This window comes from Crinia signifera, chromosome 5, assembly GCF_055691185.1.
Source record: "Crinia signifera chromosome 5, ASM5569118v1, whole genome shotgun sequence".
NCBI lineage: Eukaryota > Metazoa > Chordata > Amphibia > Anura > Myobatrachidae > Crinia > Crinia signifera.
The window spans coordinates 63581487-63603688 of record NC_139221.1 but is presented as its reverse complement, the minus strand read 5'-3'; the positions used below and the strand labels follow the sequence as shown (position 1 = coordinate 63603688).

General features: G+C 41.3%; 1 protein-coding gene across 6 annotated transcripts in view; it reads right to left on the bottom strand.

Annotated features, from left to right (window-relative positions):
- The window catches only part of RALYL (RALY RNA binding protein like), a 589572-nt gene that overhangs the window by 545955 nt on the left and 21415 nt on the right, over nucleotides 1-22202 (bottom strand). The gene's annotated exons all lie outside the window — the stretch shown is intronic.

The following is a 22202-nucleotide window of genomic DNA, read 5'->3' as shown; positions in this document are numbered from 1 at the left end:
GAATCCAAAATGTTTAGGCATGCCTACTTTTGAAAAAGCATTTCAGGCAGACTGTGATGGTGGCGTCTAGAAGAGCGGATGTAAACTGCTTACAAGCTTGACATAAATGTTTATGCAGACCTGCAGACTATTGCACACAGCAGGGTAGTGCCAACTCCACAGAATTATGCACATTGACTGCAATTCTTGGTAGAGACATAAGCCCACACACAGGTGTTATGGTATAAAGGGTATCTGTTGACACCCTCATTCCCTAAAAGGGCTCTCCACGAATGGCAGCATCAGACCCACCTGTCGAGTTAGACTCCAGGCATTGACATTACAGCCCACAGGACACCCCTCCCACACCTTCCAGCTCCCGTGTGGGAATATATGGTACGCACCTCCAAGTACCATCACCAAAGTATCCTCACCCCACATCGGGGCACCCCCCCCCTTTTAGTTCAATAAAACACATCCTTGAATCACACTATTGTATAAGCCTCATTTTGTAAACGCACCCACAAAGTCACCATACCGAGATCCCTTAGAGTGCGCAGTTCACCCCCTCAACCATACAGAGTAACCAGGGTTTGTGGACAAACCTAGGACTTGCAGCACCAACCCACCCCAACCCCTATTAGCCCAACCCACCTACCTTTGGGTAGAGCGCAATACACCTACTTCTATAAATGTTTATGACACAGTTCTCCGATGTAGCAGATGTAGGACATCACACCTCCCGACTGTCCTGTTTTTTGAGACAAAGTGCCCTTTTTTACATACAAATCAATTATTAAGATCTGCTTGTTGGTGAAAATACACTGATACGTGTCAGTGCTTGCTAATGTATTTTATAAGTTGTTCCACATAAGTGGCCATGAGAAACTTTATTTAAAAATGCATGAAGCTATAGGGAGTACAGTATTAATATCCCTTTAGATTGTAAGCTTGCAGCAGGGCCCTCTTACCTCCAAGTCTGCCTATTGTTACCCAGTTTGTTTTATCTCTGTTTACAATTGTAAAGCGCAACTGAATCTGCTGCTATATAAGAAACTTAGTAAGTAACAAGACATTGGTTCCCCCGGCACACTGAATAGTTTTAGCAACCGATCTTGAACACTACATGATAATAGAATTCAGAGATATTGGTTACATATACCTGCGCAGGTGTATGACATGCCCCCAAGCCACGTCAAGGCTTCTCTGTATATTGGGGGTCCATAGCGCTATATCTAGGTGCAGGGTGTGGCACCCCAAAAACTATCATAATCTAGGAGGCCCAGCGCGGCACGCCAGTGAGATACTAAGTGTTAGTAATTAGTGATAGGAAGCCGAAGCTATACATAAAGAGAGAGATAAATGAAATGTAATTAAAATAAGAGAGAGATAGTGTTAGTGAGGGAAAAGTGTTAATAGAATGTAAGGGCATGCCGCACTCAAGCCACCCAGCCCAACCAGTCCAGGGGCACCACACCCCACACCACTGTTACCCTAAATTGGGTCTACAATTAGTCAGCAAGGAGCCACATGATAATGGCTCCTTACTTGGTATATCTGAACTAAGAGCTACCTACCTTGGAGCAACCCCAGACTACTCCATGTGGCATATCAGGACCTGCATCTCCTCCTAATACAAGCTCCTCTCTGCCTCTCACAACATACATACAGATAGTGGTAGATGCTCAAATTAGTTCAGTAAAACTTTTCAGGTGCATGCAAGGGAGGGATTAATACTTAGTAAGTAACAAGACATTGGTACCCCCGGCACACTGAATAGTTTTAGTAACCAATCTTGAACACTAATAATAATAGAATTTCAGGCATGCACCTGAAAAGTTTTACTGAACTAATTTGAGCATCTACCACTATCTGTATCTATATAAGAAACTGTAAATAAATGAATAAATATTGTCCCTAATAACCAATGCAGGAAAATGGCACTGATGATACCATTTGAATGTCTAAGGGGGGTATTCAATCTGGGGTCAGGGCAGTCGAGCTTTCTCGACCGCCATGACCCTGTTCCGTTCTCGGTCAGCTCGACCAAGAATTTGCAGGCGGGATTCAATGTCCCGCCTGCAGCGGAACGAGAAGGGGGCGTGGCCACGAGTTGCGGCCGGGAAAGGGAGCTGCGGCCAAGAGCTCGTCACTTCCCGGCCATTCTCGGCAAAACGAGTCTGACAGCTTGTGAAGTCGGGTTCGTTCTGACGAGCTACCCTGTTCAGTGCTGTCGAGGAAGATGCTCGCTGGTGATGGCATACCCCCCCCCCCCCCATAATCTCCAATTCCTTTTTTTTTACAAATAATATAACTACATAAATGTTCGGAATACATACCCAGGAAACATCCATTTAATGGCCACACAGATATACAGTAGGTGCAGTGGGCTCTAGGTCATGCAAACTATAACAGTGATGCTTACACACCGACAAGTGACTAGACAGGCCAAATAGTTCTTATCTGCCATTAAATTCTATGTTTCTGTAGAGTAAATTTGCTAAGATGGGAGTTCTATTGAAGATGGAAATGTTTCCTATAGCAACCAATCAGCTTCTATCGATAATATTCTAGACGGTGCTACCTGAGTGGCAGTTACTTGTTTGCTAGGCTGTGATTGCACTGTATATATTGTGTCTTATTGTTTTTTAATATTTCAACAATCCCTATATTTTTTTCAATCTGGACTGTTCTAACTTGTTTTCATGGTCATTACTTAATGTTCTTAACTGTGGAACTCAGCAGAGATTATTGTTCTATGAGATTTCGCTTCATGCTATTAAATTGTTTACAAACATTTTCTAATATCCTGAGGGTTTCTGAATCTGTTCCCTCTGTCTGCTGAGAATTTGTTGGTATTAAAACCAGCAATGACACTGGGAATCCCTGCTAATGATGAACTTTACTAAATGATATCAGGATAAGATAATGTAACCCTGTCCTGTCTGTATGCTGTCATATAATTACTCCATGACAAATGGTAATAAATACTATACATACTGGGGGAAATTTACTAAAGGAAATTTGTAAAAAATAGGTGTATTTGTATCCAGAAATACACTTATTTTTGACATTTACTATCCCGAAAATACGGCAATTCATATTCGTATTGATAGCACATCAATATGAATAGGAATTGCCGTATTTTCGGGATAGTAACTGTCAAAAATAAGTGTATTTCTGGATACAAATACACCTATTTTTTTACAAATTCCTTTAGTAAATTTCCCCCAGTGACTGTATCTACATGTTGTTATAAGAGGGCATGACGAGCGCATGACAAATGGTAATAAATACTATACATACTGTATCTACATGTCGGTGTACGAGCGCATGACGAGCGCTTGACAAATGGTAATAAATATTATACATAACTACATGTAAATTTACTACTGCTTTAAAAAATGAGTATAGCAACCAATCAGATTGTGTCTGTCATTTCTCTATTGCATCCTAGAAAATGAAAGACAGAATCTGATTGGTTGTTATGGGCAACATCACTTCTTTTCATTTTTAGTAGCTTTTGTAAATTTACCCCTAAGTTAACAACATCTTGCACATCAATACAGGATGATATGCATTCTACATGAAAAAAAAAAAAAAAAACGATAAGCTTCATTAGTGTCATCACTCAAAGTACAGTCTGCTGTACGTGACTGTCAGATTCCCATGAATTTTATCATTCCTTTAGGCAAACAGAAAGAGAATGCAATTTCACTTATCATGTTATTTTAGTTCGTTCAGATGAAAGTTTATTTTGTTTGCAAATCATAAATTGTGCGTCTGTGAAATGATTCCTACTGCAGACGCATTACATCTGTAACATCACTGTCATTTTTTCACTTATATCTCTACTTAAAGAGATGGCTACCTGGCTACACTCACTGTAAGATCAAGTAATTACAAATCTCCTCCTGTAGAAATTGGGCATATGTGCACACACATTATTTAGATATTTACCTGTCCCTCATTGGTTCTCAGTAGGACTGATTGTAAATTCTACCAGGCTAAAGAAGCTCTGATGTCCCAACCATGTCGCACACGATAAAGGGTGAGGAGTAAGTGGACCCCAAATGTACCCTTGCGGGCTTGCTTCATGTGCCACACTTTGGGCTCAGTGGCTAGCTCCAATGTTCCCTCTAATTTTACAAAGGCTGTGTGGGGCAAAAGATTTTGGCTGTGCAACTTTGGAAGGAATTTAAAAATTTTGTGTGGCACTTATATATAACTGGAAAATCACGTTCAGCGTTTGTGTTAACTTTACTTCAAAATGATATGAAATATTCAAACATTCAAAACACAGCACACAATGTAGTTAATGGGTGAAACACACATTAATTGAGTCCATAACTGCAAAAAGGATCACTGCTGCTTTGTGCGCTCTGTTGTAATGTCTGTGCGCACGCTCGTCGAGTTGTGTGCGCGCGCACACGTGCACAGCTTAGAGGGAACACTGGCTAGCTCCTCTCCTCTTCTCTTGCTATCTTGTTAATAAAGACAATAGATGTTGACATAAATAGTGACAGTGCTTGCCCACTGACCCTGCTCCTCTTCTATTGCTAGTGATAGCCCACTGACCTGCTCCTCTCAATGCCTTTGCCGCAAATACCTCACAACATGACCCTTTCCAGGAGGAACAAAATGCCTTGTTCCTGGACTTCCTTGGCTGTGGCAGTTGCAGAGTTGAGGCTGCGGCACAGCCTGGAATTCAAATAGGAGAGCCTGTTTGAATTTAGACAACTGATGGCTGATTAAGCACAGAGGTTCTGTTTGGTATGTGTGTGTGTTTATGTTACCCTTGACCATTCTTTAATGCCAACACCACTGATGGTCAGATCTAATAGTCAACTTGTGAATCAATAAATTAGCAAATATCATTTTTATTACGGAAAAACAATTGCGAAAAAGATGCAAGGCGCTACAGAGTCACATGGAGCTAATGCATTATACATAATGCAATTGTATCACATGGAGGAAAGATGTACTGTATATGGACATAGCTGCATTCACAGACCTTCAGTACATATACCCTCTAGTGCAGGCCTGGACAACTTTTGGCTCTCCAGCAGTTGTGAAACTACAGATGAAGCCAGCCTCAGTCAGCCAGCCAGCGCAATATATCCATAGCACTGGCGGGAGCTGGTGAGGGGCATGTCGGGGACAGACAAGGATGCGCCCCATTCTGCCAGATGGGGTGGAGGCGGCGCAGGCTGGTGAGGGACGGCGGATGGTGATCAGATCGCCGGGAGCAGCTCTAATGAGAGCGGCTCCAGCTGTACATGTCCCAGCTTACCCTGCCACAGAATTGTTATTAGGTAATGGTAAAACTGTGGCAGGGCATGCTGGAATGTGTCGTTTCAGAACAGCTGTAGAGCCACAGGTTGGCTGGGCCTGCCATAGTCTGTAGTTTTTATGTTGGTTTCCTTCTAAAATGCAGGCGCCAGCACCCCACACCTGCTTGACCTATAAAATGGAATCAACAAGAATGAGACACAAAGCACTATTACTAACCTGGCACCTGTGACTGAACACAAACTGCTCCAGTGACTTTTTCAATCTGGCTTTCTTGCATTATATAACAGACATTTAAGTGGACTTGGTGTTTGCTATACAAAACATTTCTAAAACAACTTCTTTTAAAATGAAATATTAGAACAAAATGTGCTTACTGCTGCAAATAGCGCACACAGATACATATAACGACTGTGTGCATGTATTAGTGACTTTACATGTGTCTATCTGGTTACTCACAATTATCCAGCATCCAGGGCCGGCGCCACCACTAGGCAGGACTAGACATTTGCCTAGGGCGCCAGCCACTGGAGGGCGGTACTGAGCCGCCGAAGAAGAAGAGGTACCATAGAGAGGTACCAGAAAGCCGGAAACGTGAAGCAGGTGAGTCTGATTTTCCCTGCCCCCCCCTCCCCCCATCCCACCCGTGAATCAATGCTGCCCCTGGACACAGGGGGTGCGGGCGCCCACCTCAGTATCGCCCGCAACCCCCCCCCCAATCCCTGTGCCACAGTATCGTCGGCACCCTTTAAGCCCTGGATGCATGCAAAGAATTAGTGAAAGCAGCTGTTGAAAAGGGATCCAAAAGTCACTCTATTATGATGCTCTTCAGATGGGGTTAGCTATCTGAAATAAAAAATAAAATACATTGGGCCCCATATGAACAAAAAAAAAAGTCACATTACTCCCCACATTAAATAATTTACAATGTCCCCTATAGAACACAAAATAAAACACATTGACCCTCACATGAATACAGTAAAGTACATTACAAAGTCTGTGCCAGGCTTATCTGTTTACAGAACACAGGCAGTAGCGCACGCAGGGGGGTTTCTGAGTACCCAGAACCCCCCCCCCCCAGGAGTCTATGGGTGCTATGCTGAAAGCTGGGTACAAGCTTTCCATGGGTACAAGAATTTTAAAAATCGGCCCTTGGGAACCGGAGATATCTGACTTCAAAGCAGTGGTCCCCATCCAAGCCTGTTAATTGCTATTCCCAGTCAGATATTTCAGGTTTTCTCTGACTTAGAGTTTTTTTGAGGGTATATTCCAAAAGCTGGGACTCTCCCCCTTTGATGGACATTAGTAGCTTGTCTCTACTGTTCCCAGAACCAGAGATATCAGCCTTCCAGCAGCTGGTTACTGCTCCAGCTCCACACACCTGGTATGTAGTTTTTATATTCTCGTTCAGATTGCTCTGCTTCCTGAACTCTGATCCAGTAGTCCCCAATATCATTTAGTAGGTGGGATTCTCTAGTTTGTAATTTAGTTTTAATTCCAAAATCTAAGAAATCTATTTATGGGATCTGGAGATATCTGCAGTCAAGCAAGCTGTCCTCCCACCAGAAAATTATGAATAATAAGCCCACTCCACTATACACCCCTCCTCTGCATATTAAATATCCTCTACCACCCTGGAAGTTATGTATCAGGGCCCCTTAATTCAGCCCAATGCCCCCTTCTCCCACCCCATCTCCCACCATCTGTGCAGTAAAGGGGTAATTAGTGGAAATTACTGATCCAGGCCCGACATGCTGAGCGGTTGATATAATACCCCCTACCACCTGCGGGACATCAAAGCTTCCCCCACCCCTACCTCTGGAGGATCGGTAGGTGCCCCAATACATTGCTATGCCCAGGGGTCTGCACTGCTGTTGACGCCCCTGTATGTATGTATATATATATATATGTGTGTGTGTGTGTATATATATATATATATATATATATATATATTTTTTTTTTTTTTTTATTATTATTATTATTATTATTATTATTAATTATTATTATTTATATACATTTAGTCTATCTATAATACTTTAACTGACCCGGCATATACCGAGTCACCTAAGTGTCCACCTCCGTGCTTTGCTCCGCCCCTCTGGAAACCCCCTTCTGAAAATCCTGCGTTTGCCCCTGACAGGAGATACTGTACCTTATACCATTGTCAATTGTTTTCAATGTGGAGGTCCCCAGGGTGTAGAGTTACAAAATGCCTTCATGTTATCACTGCCCAGCTGGCATTATGTGCTAGCACACACAATATAGCATCGGGACACTCCTCATCTTGCCTTGCTCCATGTGACCTGTCTTATCCAAACCCGGTAACACGTGAGCATGCTCTGAGCAACGAACCTGTTAGACAGGAATGACAGTGGCCAGATCTAGACCCACTGACATCAGAGAGGGGTGGTCTCATATGCCCAGGATACAGATACAGGACTGGAGCATGAAGTGACCAGTCCTGCCCAAATTTTAATAGTTGAAGAGGCAGCGGTGACTGAACACTGGCGGGAGCATCTCTGGCTCTGGTGGCACACTTGAGAACTGCGTATAGCAGACTATTGTACCATGGCACAGTGGTAGAAATATGTTCTTCTAGTTGGTGCGTAAGTGTATTTATTACTGGCTGGCACAGTTTGAAAGCTCTACATTATAAGTAGCCCCACACAGAAGATCTGCCAAAACAAGATGCCAAAAAACTGCTGCAATTCGGATATGAGTGAAGGAGACTTCTGTAACACCACAAAATGCCCAAAAAGAGGACATGTTCTCACTAGAAGAGATTTTGACCTCATAGCATTTTTACCATTTTGGGGGCATGTCAAGAACTGCTGGGGGTTCTGCTCTGCACCCAGGCTCTCCTCAAACTATGATGATGCCGTAAGCACTCCAACACCCCTCTCTCCAATGTGGGTGACTGCAGAATGTTGGTGGGATTGCATGATAATCTCCTAAAAGGGTGTAAACGGCAGGAGTAAAACGACTACACCTGTCGCACCAAGATCTCAAAAGCATATCGGGAAGTTTGGTGTGAGTGGTATTTATGTAGGACTGAACATGTTTTGAGCAGCGTGTGTGGTGTGAGTGGCATATGAGCTGTAAGGACATGTGTCATTCACTTCTTAAATGTAATTTAGGGCCTAATTCAGGTTGGCTCACAAAAGCAAAATCTCTCTCTAATGGACAAAACCATGTGCACTGCAGGTGGGTCAGATGTAACATGTGCAAAGAGAGTTACATATAGGTGTGGTGTGTTCAAACTGAAATCTAAATTGCACTGGAATAATAAAACAGACAGTATTTACTCTGCACAGAAACAAAATAACTCACCCAAATGTAACTCTCTCTGCACATGTTACATCTGCCCCACCTGCAGTGCACATGGTTTTGTTCATTAAAGGAGTTTGCTTTTGCAAACCAACCTGAATCACCCCTTAATGCTGAGCTTGAGGGTAGTGTGCCCTTCTTAAGGTTGGTTTCATGTCATGGGTAATTATCAGTACAATACAATGCATTGTTTCCTTGGTCTAATTTACTGTAATTTACTTTAGTATTTGCAATTTTATACACAAAAGTCAAGAAATGGGCTACAATACATTAATACACATTTTAATAATTAATACCGCATTGGAGATGTCTTAAAAATATACTGTATTTAAGCCTAAGGCTGAAATGTTTGATGCTTAGCGCAGCCAGGAGCTCACCAGCTATATGGAAATATCAGATGATAAAATTGTACCTTCTCTTATAAGACATCGATTTCAGAACCAAAAAAATATATACAGTAGTTTTAATCACCAGAAAAAAAAAAAAATAAGTTCTATTTAAAAGTTAATGATAATGCTTTAAAATAACATGTTATTGCAACTGGAAACATCAAAATATAAAAAAAAAATATTTTAAATTATAAAGCACGTCTGAAGGAAATAGCATAAATATACTTTACATGCATAAATTACTACACTAATTATCATCCAAAATATAAACAACATATTAGCAGCACATTTCTATTATATAGAGACAGCAGAGAGCAGAGCCACACATAATAATTATAGGTCCGTTGAAAAGTTTTGTTCCTCGGCCCTCCGCCAAATTTATATATCTCACATCCTAATTAGTTAGCGTCCCTGTGTTTGGGATTCCAGCAGTCAACAATTGCCAGAATCACGACTCATGGCCAAAAGACTGATGCCAAATACCAACTACACCCTCTATATTTATGCCGGAATCCCGACTGCTGCCAATACGATTATAAGTATGCCAGCCTACAGTAGGTTAGGTTTAGGCAACAGGCGTGGGTAGAGTTAGGCACTAGGGGGTGGTTAGGTACTTAAAAGATGGTATTAGGTTAGAGTACAAAGGTAAGGGTTAAGGTTCTAACCCTAGCCCAATCTTGCACTGCAGCAATAATGCCACCACTAACCTACTGCAGCAATTTGGGATACCAATCCCGGAGCATTTTTTCAATCCGGGATTCAGGAATGAAAAATGCCTAATACCTGGGATTGGGTTTGTCAATATAATGACAAACTTTAATCCCCCTCTGTACCCCCCAAACCCAGTGTAACTTACTCGGCCATAGGGGTGGGAGCCAGGAAGGGGTGTTCAGTAGCCCGGTGGCTGCCAGGTGGCGGTGGGCAGGAGGTGGGCAGTGGTGCAGGAGCCAAGTGGCTGTGATTAGGAGCCAGGGTTGCAGTGTATGAGCCCGGCGGTGAAGGCGAGCCTGGCGGCAACAATGAGGTCTGGTGCCAGATAGTGGACTGGTGGGTGGGCACGAAGAAGCAGATAGGCTGCACAGTGTGACCTCTGACATCAGGGCATGCTGCGCACAGTGTGCCGGGGTTTGGGAGCAGCCAGACAGCGTCTGAGTTTGTCTCTCAGTGCTGCCCGGCATTGATTTGCGAATTTGCAGGCCAATCCCGGAATTTAAATCCTGGGGTTTTTAGGACTAAATCCTGGGATCCCGCCAATCCTGGGATTGGCGACCCTACTGGCAATGCAGTACCTGTATTTCAAGAAAACCATCAACACCAACAGTGAACTACAACAATTTTACTACCAAACCTGCAATACATCAGTAATAGTACCGATACTGCACTGCAGCATTTATACCTTCAATCCTGGATTACAGTTACTGTACCCCAACCATCACAAATGCCTGCACTGCAGCTATTATACCACCACCAACCCTGCATTACAGTAGTATTCAGCCTAGGGAGAATGCAGGGCAGGTTGCCCAATACAGGGGCACTGGGGACAGCTCCGGGCTTCAGCCCTGCCAGGTAAATTCTGGAGGGGGGCCATTTTATTGGGGGGTCCCCACTTTCCCAGGATCACTGCCCAGGCTGGCCAGTCAGGGGGTGAATGCTTTGGCTGGGGGGACTTCAATAAAAAGTCTCCCCCCGACTGTGGCATTACCCTGCTGGCTGGTTGGGCCCGGTGCTAGTTCTTGAAATATGGGGGACCCCTACTAAACTATTTTGTCCCCTTATTTTGGGAACCAGGACCTGCCCTTGAGCCTGGTGCTGGTTTAAAAAATCAAGGGGAACCCTATTTGCTTTGACCCCTGATTTTTTTAAACCAGGACCGGCTCTTTGACATTACATTAATTGTCCCCCATAGTGTCTCCCTACAGGGCAGCAGGGCTGTAATTAGGTGTGTGCCAGTGGCGTCTTGCCCACAGCACATTAGCACTTTGGTGCACCAAATGGCAGCAATACCTGAACTGGCGTTCCCCGCTGACTTAGCTCCCCGACACTTAGCTCCTTTTGACACACATTTTATATGTGGTGCTGGCCACCAGCCTATTAAATCTCACTGAGTGCGGTGAGGGAAGCATTATGTGTTTAGCACTGCAGTGGGCATTTTGTATATGGCACTATAGGGGGCAATTTTTACATGGTACTATGGGGGCATTATGTATATAGCACTATAGGAAGCATTATGCAGTATTGCCGATTAGGGCAGCAATTTACAGTAAGTGAGTTAAGGACATAGATGCCTGAGCTTTTTTCAGCATTAATTATTTCATATTTCACACACACAGCTCACCCTGGGCGACCTACGGTATATACGAAAAGTATTTTACATGAAAGAAATAAATATATATATATCAATGAACGCTCTATATGACTTTGATGATTGTAGGACATTTGAGATGAACATTTACCCACTTCAATGGCAGTGTCAGCTGGGGAGTATGACGACCTGCCAATCAGAATGCAAGTATCCTAAGGCATGCTCAGGGAGGACAGAAACTTCCCTTCATGCAAAGGTGAATGGGGAATTGCACGCAAGTAACTATACAGACTCCACATCTGCAATCCATCAGTGGCCTTTCTCCCCAGAGCAATTTATCTCATCATTCATGTTGCAACCAGTTGACTACCTGAGAATAATTTTATATTCCTACATATTTTCGCTGTGCGTGATATCATAAAATGTTGTGCTTTTAATATCACTTTTAGATAGCAATACAGTTTGTGTTACTGTATTCTCCTCAATTGACAGTATGTTTGTTTCATTGTTTAACTGTAGCCTGCTAAATTCAAATAACATGCAAAAAGATAAAAGCATTGAAGAGGCAGCTCGACAGAACGGTCCCAACTTTAAAAGCAGTCGGGTCCGAAAATGGCTGTGGAGTGTCGAGATCACGGCCGGGTCTCAACAATCCACAGCTGTTTTTGCAGACACGCCCCCTTTTCGCTGATCGCTAGGTGGAACATTGAATCCATGAACCATTGAACCTTGAACCATTGAAAACTGTTGAGAGGACTGAAAAAGAGCCAGGGTTCTGACTGTTGGGATTTACAGACAGTCGGAACCCAGGATTGAATACCCCCTTAAACTGCTAATCCTAGATCCGCTAATGCTATGGTAGGAGTCCAGCAACCTGATGCTCCTAATAGTGATAACTGACAAACTAAAGACAAAACGAGCACTGGTGCATGGATTATTATTATCAGTAGTATTATTATATTTTTATTATGATTATTGTTAATAATAATCATAATAATAATTAAATTGATTATTAAAAGACAATGCCGACATAACACTACAAAAGTTATCATCTTAAAATATACTAAAACGTAAACAAGGATGTGCTGATGAGTTCTCAATGACCAACAATGAAATATCGAACAAAAATCAGCAAACAGATATGTTCCAGAACAAACATTATTTTATGACTGCTATCAAGTCACACACGCAGTGCGATTGTTAATCCATAATACATCAAATGCATTTATTTTTCAATTTGGCAAATCTTGTTTGTGTAAAGGGTTAGGAGTCGGCTAGGCTCTGATCATCTGTAATGCACAATACTGCACAAATTATTCCCCTGTTGGAGGTGGAGAGCCTAATAAGAGCCTCTACTGGTTCTTGAGTCGGATTCAGTATTGAATCCCGGCGGTCGGGATCCCGGCGTTCAGAATCCCGACGCCGGAATCCCGACAGCCGAAATGCCGACAAGGGGGGGACGTGGATCGCCCCCCCTTGCGGGCTCGCTGCGCTCGCCACGCAGCGGGCCCGGTGCCTCGCTACGCTCGGCACGCTATTTTATTCTCCCTCCAGGGGTGTCGTGGACACCCCAGGAGGGAGAAAGTGTCGGCATTTCGGCGGTCGGGATTCCGGCGTCGGGATTCTGAACGCCGGGATCCCGACCGCCGGGATCTTAACTGCATCCCCTTGAGTCACCAAGGTTTTTACCAGTAATCATAGGACTGAAATAGAGCACACATTTGTCAGAATCAATTATCTGTCTGGCTCACTCTCACTTCAGAGCCAAATCGGTAAAACTCAGTTTACATGATCTATTCAGGCTTCAGCACACCAGACATACATCCACTGGTATTTTACTCCTAATTGTTGTATACTGACAATACATATGAGTACAGGTATATACTGTATGTATATCTTCTCTCCACCTACTCCAAATATTCAAATAATATTCAATTATTATTTTATAAATTAGAGAGATGACAAAAGACAAACGCCTGCCCCCCCCCCCCCCCCCCCCCTCCAAAAAAAATACCTATGAATAAAATATTGTGTTTATGAAGTTGCCAAATTCATCTGGTTTCACAGGTGTTGCAACCAATAAAATGCAAAGTGTTGTCTTTCATTCTGACGGTAACTTCAGACCTGAAAAAAACACCATGTCTTAGACCTGTATTTACTATAGTTTGTGTATTTTATGATGTATACATTATAACAGTTATGAAAAATGTTTCTTTTACATTTTTGTAAATACTGTTGTATCTTAATGTTAACCCCTTCCTGACAGAGCTAGTTTTTGCGTTCCTGACAGAGCCATTTTTTTCAAATCTGACATGTCTCACTTAAGTGGGGATAACTTTTTTTTGCTTTTACTTATCCCAGTGATTTTGAGATTGTTTTTTCGTGACACATTGTACTTCAAATTAGTGGTAAATTTGGGTCGATACAGTCTGTGTTTTTTTGTGAAAAATACCAAAATGTCGTGAAAAAATGGAAAATTTAGCGATTTGCAAAATGTTAAATTTTCTGCTTGTGAGACAAATAATCATACCACTCAAAATAGTTAATAACTAACATAGACCATATGTCTACTTTATGTTGCCATCATTATTTCAACTTCCTTTTCATTTTTTTGGACACTAGGAGGCGTAAAATATGAATAGCAAATTCTCAAATTTTCAAGAAAATTTCAAACACTGATTTTTTTAGGGACCAGTTCAGTTCTGATGTGACTTTGAGGGACTTGTATGTGAGACACCCCCATAAATGATGCCATTTCAAAAACTGCACCCCTCACAGTATTCAAAACAGCATTTTGGAAGTTTGTTAACCCTTTAGGTGTTTCACAGGAATTAAAACAAAGTGTAGGTGAAATTTCAAAATTTCATTTTTTTTGCAGAGTTTCAATTTTAATACATTTTTCTAACGAATACAGTAGATTTTACTAGAGAAATGTGACTAAAAATTGATTCCCCCAATTCTTTTGTTTTCATAAATATCCTATATGTGGCCCTAGTGTGCACGGTGACCAAACCACAGGCTTCATAATAGAAGGAGCACCTACTTGATTTTGGAGCCTCCTTTTTATGAGATTATTTTTTAGGCACCATGTAGGTTTCTAGGCACCATAAGATGCTAAAAGTTAGGAACCCCCCCACAAGTGACCCCATTTTGCAAACTACACCCTTCAGGGAATTCATCTAGGGGTATAGTGTACATTTCAAACCCCCAGGGGTTTCACCAATTGTGGTACAACTGGGCAGTGAAAATAAAAAAAAAAAATTTTTCATTTTCACAGCTCAGTTGTATCAAAATTGGTGAAACCCCTGGGGGTTTGAAATGTACACTATACCCCTTGATGAATTCCCTGAAGGGTGTAGTTTGCAAAATGGGGTGACTTGTGGGGGGGTTCCACTGTATTGGTGCAACATAGCACCCACCATTCATTCCACCAAAATCTGTGCTGCAAAATCCAAAAATCACTCCTTCCCTTCTGAGTCCTGCCATGCACCCAACTGGTATTTTTTGGTCACATGTGAGGCATTGCCGTACTCGGGAGAAATTGGGGCACAGATTTTGGGGGGCTTTGTATCCTTCATTCCTTGTGAAAATGAAAAATTTTGAGCCAGAACTGCATTTTTCTGTAAAAAATTACATTTTTTTACACAAAAATGCAGATCTGGCTCAAAATTTTTCATTTTCACAAGGAATGAAGGATACAAAGCACCCCAAAATCTGTGCCCCAATTTCTCCCGAGTACGGCAATGCCTCACATGTGACCAAAAAATACCAGTTGGGTGCATGGCAGGACTCAGAAGGGAAGGAGTGATTTTTGGTGGTGGAATGAATGGTGGGTGCTATGTCGCATTAGCAAGACCCCCGAAGCACCAATACAGTGGAACCCCCCCACAAGTGACCCCATTTTGGTCACCAGCTTTGGGAGGGGGGCTGGCGCTGCGGCTGGCGGGGGGGTGGGAGGGGTGCTGGCGCTGCGGCAGCCGGGTGGGTGGGAGGGGGGGGGGGCTGGCGATCGGTGGTGATCGGTACTGTTCTTAACAGCACCGATCACCACCGATCACTGTGTTACCGAGCGGCTTAGCCGCCGGTAACACAGAAAACGCTGCAATTGGCTGTTCACATTTGAACAGCCAATCGCAGCGATCGCCGACCGGGGCTCAGGGACAGCAGACATCTCCAAACTGTCACCGCGTCTATGGACGCGGTGACAGTTTAAAACCATGACGTATATATACGTCTTCGGTCGGGAAGTACCTCCCGACCATGACGTATATATACGTCTTCGGTCGGGAATATCTATCTGTATATATATATATATATATATATATATATATATATATATATATATATGTATATACACACATATATATATATATATGTGTGTATATACACACATATATATATATATATATATGTGTATATACACACATATATATATATATATATATATATATATATGTGTGTGTGTATATACACACATACACACACACACATATATATATATATATATATATATGTGTGTGTGTGTGTGTATATACACACATACACACACATATATATATATATATATATAATCATTTCATTTTATTTTTTTTCATTTTTACTATGTCCCTAGTGCTGCTGCTGCTGGCGGGGGGAGGGAGGGAGGGAGGGAGGGGGGAGGCAGCGCTGCGGCGCATAACAGAGGGAGGAGAGCGGCTGCCGGGTGCCGGGTAAGCACATAGTGCTGCCGGGTGGGAGGGAGGGGTGTCCGCGGATCGGTGGTGATCGGTGCTGTACTTAACAGCACCGATCACCACCGTTTTCTGTGTTACCGAGCGGCATAGCCGCCGGTAACACAGAAATAGCTGTGATTGGCTGTTCACATTTGAACAGCCAATCACAGCGATCGCCGACCGGGGGGGGCATTCCTGCCCCCCCCCGGGCGGCGAGGGGGGATGTCTGCTGTCAGGGACAGCAGACATCTCCAAACTGTCACCGCGTCTATAGACGCGGTGACAGTTTAAATCCATGACGTACATTTATGCCATGTGTCGGGAAGTACTTCCCGACCATGACGTAAATGTACGTCCAATGTCGGGAAGGGGTTAAAATCACAAAAAAAACTATTTAATTAGAACAGCAATACAAATAGAATATGGTACACCTCCTGCCCCCCAATCACCTAAACCTCATACAGCCTGACTCCCTCCCTCATACTAACTATTTCCCTCTACAGCCTTAGCCTAACTGGCCCCTTATTTGTAATAACCTGCCCTGTAGCATCCAAACCTCACACAGTCTAACAACCCCCCTCTGAAGCCTTACTCTACCCCCAAAGCCTAACCAAGCCCTCCCACCGCATAACTAAGCCCTCCTATAGCCTAACTGAGCCCTCATATAGCCTAAATAAGCCCTCCTATAGCCTAAATAAGCTATCCCGCTGCAAAATAATCCCCCTCGTGCCCCATGTGCCAAGATAAATGGAGGCACTGGACCCTTTTGGATCTAGATAATCAATGTTACGCTTGTATATGAATTTCCATAAAAACACATAGAAATATAAGGTGTGAATTCAATAATATCAAGCCCATGCTTTTACTATACAGTGCATGGAAAATAAAATATATAAGTCACTGACTAAAGTTTTTGCATAAACTGTTGTGTGGCAACGAGCACATCATTGGCCATTATATCTCTATATGCTATATTTCCTTTACAAATTTCATCCCTTATGAACCCACCTTCATCAAAACATTGATTTATGTTTCATCCCTCATTATTCTACCTCCTATAATCCATAAATTTCAGCTTTGTCCTTCATTCATGCCTCTCCGGAACAAGCAGCTTGGCTACATGTGCATATCCGGCAACAAAGGCACCCAAGTGATTTGCTCCTTAACCAGTCAGTACTGCAACAGTTACAAAATGCATGACTGTATACAGTACGTGGATCTATTATTTGGTATGCAATATCAAATATATATATATTTAAATTGCAGAAATTAAATATCTTAGATTTATGTGCTTCTATCAAATTCTCTGCTAAGATTAATAATTTATCTGTTTATTATAACAATTGGTGTTTGATTGAGATTAAAAATCTTTGTAATGGTTAGCATACTGTTTAACAATCGTAATTATGGGAAAGTGTTAGACTTATGGTACTATTTACAGATATGTAAACAGTACCATAAGTTACGGTGTATGACAATATCCAAACATCATACTGTATATGAATCTGTGTATATGTGTATGTCGGTGGGTTTTTTTGTGGGTTAATTTTATTCTTTGTTATTATAATTAAAAGTTAAGTTTTAAAGATTTCTAATTAAGTTGTGCCCCCAACAAAAGAGAGTACTTTCTCTTTCCTCTACAGTATTTACTATATACAGATACTTAAATTAGATTTAAAGTAATTATCAAACTAGCATGTTGAATTGATTCTACACTATCATAACATTTAATAAAGGTTTAAACAAACTAAAAATGTAAGATAAATTCAAGCAAGAAAAAATGATACAAGGTTGAGTTGTATAGATTGCTATATTGTATGTTTATAAAATACATATGGTATGTTTTTCTTTATGTTTTTCCTTTGGATCAGCAAACTTCAAAACTGTAATGTTTAATATTCAATCTAAAACAAAAAAACTATATTAAAAGTACTGCATGAGGTTATTTTACCCTGTTAAGGTAACACACTGTACTTTATATTAAGCTGTAAACATGAACTTGAAACCACCAATCTGGCCACTGTAGCGGGACCTTAATCGTGCCGGCAAAGTAATCATGACTGGCCGGATGCACAAGGTTGAGGTCTTAAACAACCAAACTTAATCAAACGTTAAGCCTGCTCCAATAATTTCAGTATCTAGTCCTTTTTACCAGTAAAAAACAAGCCAAATTACATTGTAGTGACTAGATTAAAGATGGGAATTTGCAATCGCCACCACTAGTAGTATAAAAAGGATATTTTCAGATAAATTATCTACTGAAATGCATTAATAAATGTTTCCAATTATTTTTCTTTCAACCCATTTTGAAAATATGTGCCTGTTGTTTTTACTCTGTCTTGTTTTGTCTTTATATTATTTTTACTTTAAGGTGTACTGTGCAGACCATGATTTATCTCAATTATGTTTCTTTTCATTGGATCTATTTTATGACTGATTTTTTGCAGATGTAGAATCCAGAAATGATCACTGCACTATTTTAAGATCTTACAATTGATCTATAAAATTAAATACTGTAAGTTCCTTTGGCTTTCTTCTGCAAATAATACACTTACCATTTGCTGTACAAAGAAGGCACCTTGCCAGCTTCCTCAACCACTCATATATTTTATACCCATCATTAAGTAATTTAAATATTGACAACATCCTTGCAGTCCTTGATTTAAGCTTCGTTGATTCCATCAATTTGATATTTGGAATTTAGTGAGAGAGCTAAAGAAGTAGTTTACCACAAACTTTTAATTTGTTATGAGAAAGAGTATATGTATATATATATATATCTGCAGAAAAAGAAGGACAATGGGGGCGCCTCATAGCGTAGTATTTTTAATGTAAAAATATATAGACAAAACAGCAATATTAAAAACAGTCAGAGGATGGTACCCGTACCATATAATTCCTCCGCTGTGGGCTTAAATACCACAAGGTTTTTAATATCTACCCGTCCACGGATAACAGCACGCCTCCTCCTGCGGGATTACAGCACACCACTCTGCACTTGCAGCCTTCCACAGGCAGCAAGCACGCCGGTACTTTCTCCACGCTGGTTCAGGGAACGCTGAACACCGGGACACGGAGCACGGATGACGTCACACAGGCACGCCCCAAACGCGTTTCGTCATAGAGACTTCGTCAGTGGGTTGTCCTGTGTGACGCTCATCGCCATCCTTTATTCCCCGTACAGCCAATCACAGCCGGTCATACCCGGACAATCCCTCTAGCTTTAAAAGCCGGGTGTCAGTACATAGTTATCTAGTAGTGGGCAGAGAATAGCAATTCGTTTCTAAAAAGCACTACACTCAAGTTATTAAAAGATGAGCGAAATAGTGAACAAAGCATCCATGAATACACACGTAATTATATGCTCATTTTGAATCAATCATCTGCTAAGAAAGTTTTCCCTAAAAATATCATAGGTCAATCAACAAGTAGCCTTATTTTAGCGGGCAGTATAATACCGCACTTCAAACTTTAAAGAGGCATAATTAGTAATTTTAACATGCCAGCTTGGCGCAATCATTAATAAAATAAACTAAAATAAAACATTGGTATGGAGATCAGAGCTAGTTAAATATGGTGATATAGATATCAGAACAAATACGTATTTATCTGGTGAGGAAATTTCTAGCTCACCCGTCTTCTAAAGCTACAGCGACTTTACAGCGCATAAAGTCAGTGAGCATGCAGATTAAACACATAGCGACATAGTTTATCGCTGTAACAAAGTTTCTGCACGTTCTCAGTACTAATTTGTTCACATAGATTAATAGTACAATGATTACAACAAATATATAGAAAGTTATTGTAAAAGTTACATGTAGATTAGTGCGACAATATTCTCTCCGTGTCAGCACATGCATAGATGTCAAAATTTCATATACAGTGAATCTTCATTAGCAACAAATACTTTTTAAATATAAATACATGTTTGTATGGTGAAGGTATTTCTAACTCACCCATCTTTTAACGCTACAGCAACCTTACAGCGCATAAAATCGATCAACATATAAACTCAACACATAGCGATATAGTTTGTCAATGTGACAGAATTTCTGTAGGTTCTTAGTACTAGTTGGTTCACACAAAGTGATAGCACAAGAATTACAACAAATATATAAAAAAATTATTAATTATAAAAATTACATGTAAATTTTTGTAATTTTTATAATTAATAATTTTTTTATATATTTGTTGTAATTCTTGTGCTATCACTTTGTGTGAACCAACTAGTACTAAGAACCTACAGAAATTCTGTCACATTGACAAACTATATCGCTATGTGTTGAGTTTATATGTTGATCGATTTTATGCGCTGTAAGGTTGCTGTCGCGTTAAAAGATGGGTGAGTTAGAAATACCTTCACCATACAAACATGTATTTATATTTAAAAAGTATTTGTTGCTAATGAAGATTCACTGTATATGAAATTTTGACATCTATGCATGTGCTGACACGGAGAGAATATTGTCGCACTAATCTACATGTAACTTTTACAATAACTTTCTATATATTTGTTGTAATCATTGTACTATTAATCTATGTGAACAAATTAGTACTGAGAACGTGCAGAAACTTTGTTACAGCGATAAACTATGTCGCTATGTGTTTAATCTGCATGCTCACTGACTTTATGCGCTGTAAAGTCGCTGTAGCTTTAGAAGACGGGTGAGCTAGAAATTTCCTCACCAGATAAATACGTATTTGTTCTGATATCTATATCACCATATTTAACTAGCTCTGATCTCCATACTAATGTTTTATTTTAGTTTATTTTATTAATGATTGCGCCAAGCTGGCATGTTAAAATTACTAATTATGCCTTTTTAAAGTTTGAAGTGCGGTATTATACTGCCCGCTAAAATAAGGCTACTTGTTGATTGACCTATGATATTTCTAGGGAAAACTTTCTTAGCAGATGATTGATTCAAAATGAGCGTATAATTACGTGTGTATTCATGGATGCTTTGTTCACTATTTCGCTCATCTTTTAATAACTTGAGTGTAGTGCTTTTTAGAAACAAATTGCTATTCTCTGCCCACTACTAGATAACTATGTACTGACACCCGGCTTTTAAAGCTAGAGGGATTGTCCGGGTATGACCGGCTGTGATTGGCTGTACGGGGAATAAAGGATGGCGATGAGCGTCACACAGGACAACCCACTGACGAAGTCTCTATGACGAAACGCGTTTGGGGCGTGCCTGTGTGACGTCATCCGTGCTCCGTGTCCCGGTGTTCAGCGTTCCCTGAACCAGCGTGGAGAAAGTACCGGCGTGCTTGCTGCCTGTGGAAGGCTGCAAGTGCAGAGTGGTGTGCTGTAATCCCGCAGGAGGAGGCGTGCTGTTATCCGTGGACGGGTAGATATTAAAAACCTTGTGGTATTTAAGCCCACAGCGGAGGAATTATATGGTACGGGTACCATCCTCTGACTGTTTTTAATATTGCTGTTTTGTCTATATATTTTTACATTAAAAATACTACGCTATGAGGCGCCCCCATTGTCCTTCCTTTTCTGCAGATTTCTAATACCCGCTGGACACGGGTCTTTATACTTTGGGGAGCGACGGTCTGTGTTTAAAGGGACCTAAGCAAGGAGACCCAGGAGTGGTGTGTCTCGTTTTGAAAAACTTTTTAATGAGGAGGACTTTTTTGCTGGACTGCTAATTGTTACTCCAACACGGTTTGAGCGCAGCTGTCTAAAACCATTCTCTTTCTTATATATATATATATATATATATATATATATATATATATATATATAAATTATATATATATGGGTTGGGATCATTTGGTCTATTGCATTATGGTAGAAAGTCATTAGGTCGAATCCATTAGGTCGACATGCTAAAAGGTCGACATGATTCTAGGTCGACATGGGAAAAGGTCTACATGATTCTAGGTCGAAATGTCATTAGTTCGACAGGTCATTAGTTCGACAAGGTCATTAGTTCGACATTGTCTATGTCGACATTCACAAGGTCGACATGGGGTTTTTCACTGTTTTTTTACCTGAATGTCAACACAGTCGACATGGACACAGTTTAAACTGCACTGCATCCCCTCGCATCGCTCGCTGCGCTCGCAATGCGTCGGGCACAGTGCCTCGCTACGCTCGGCACACTATTTTATTCTCCCACCACGCCCTAGTGGATGGTAGGGCATGAAATACCGCCTGTCGGCACATGTTGGCTCAAAAAACAG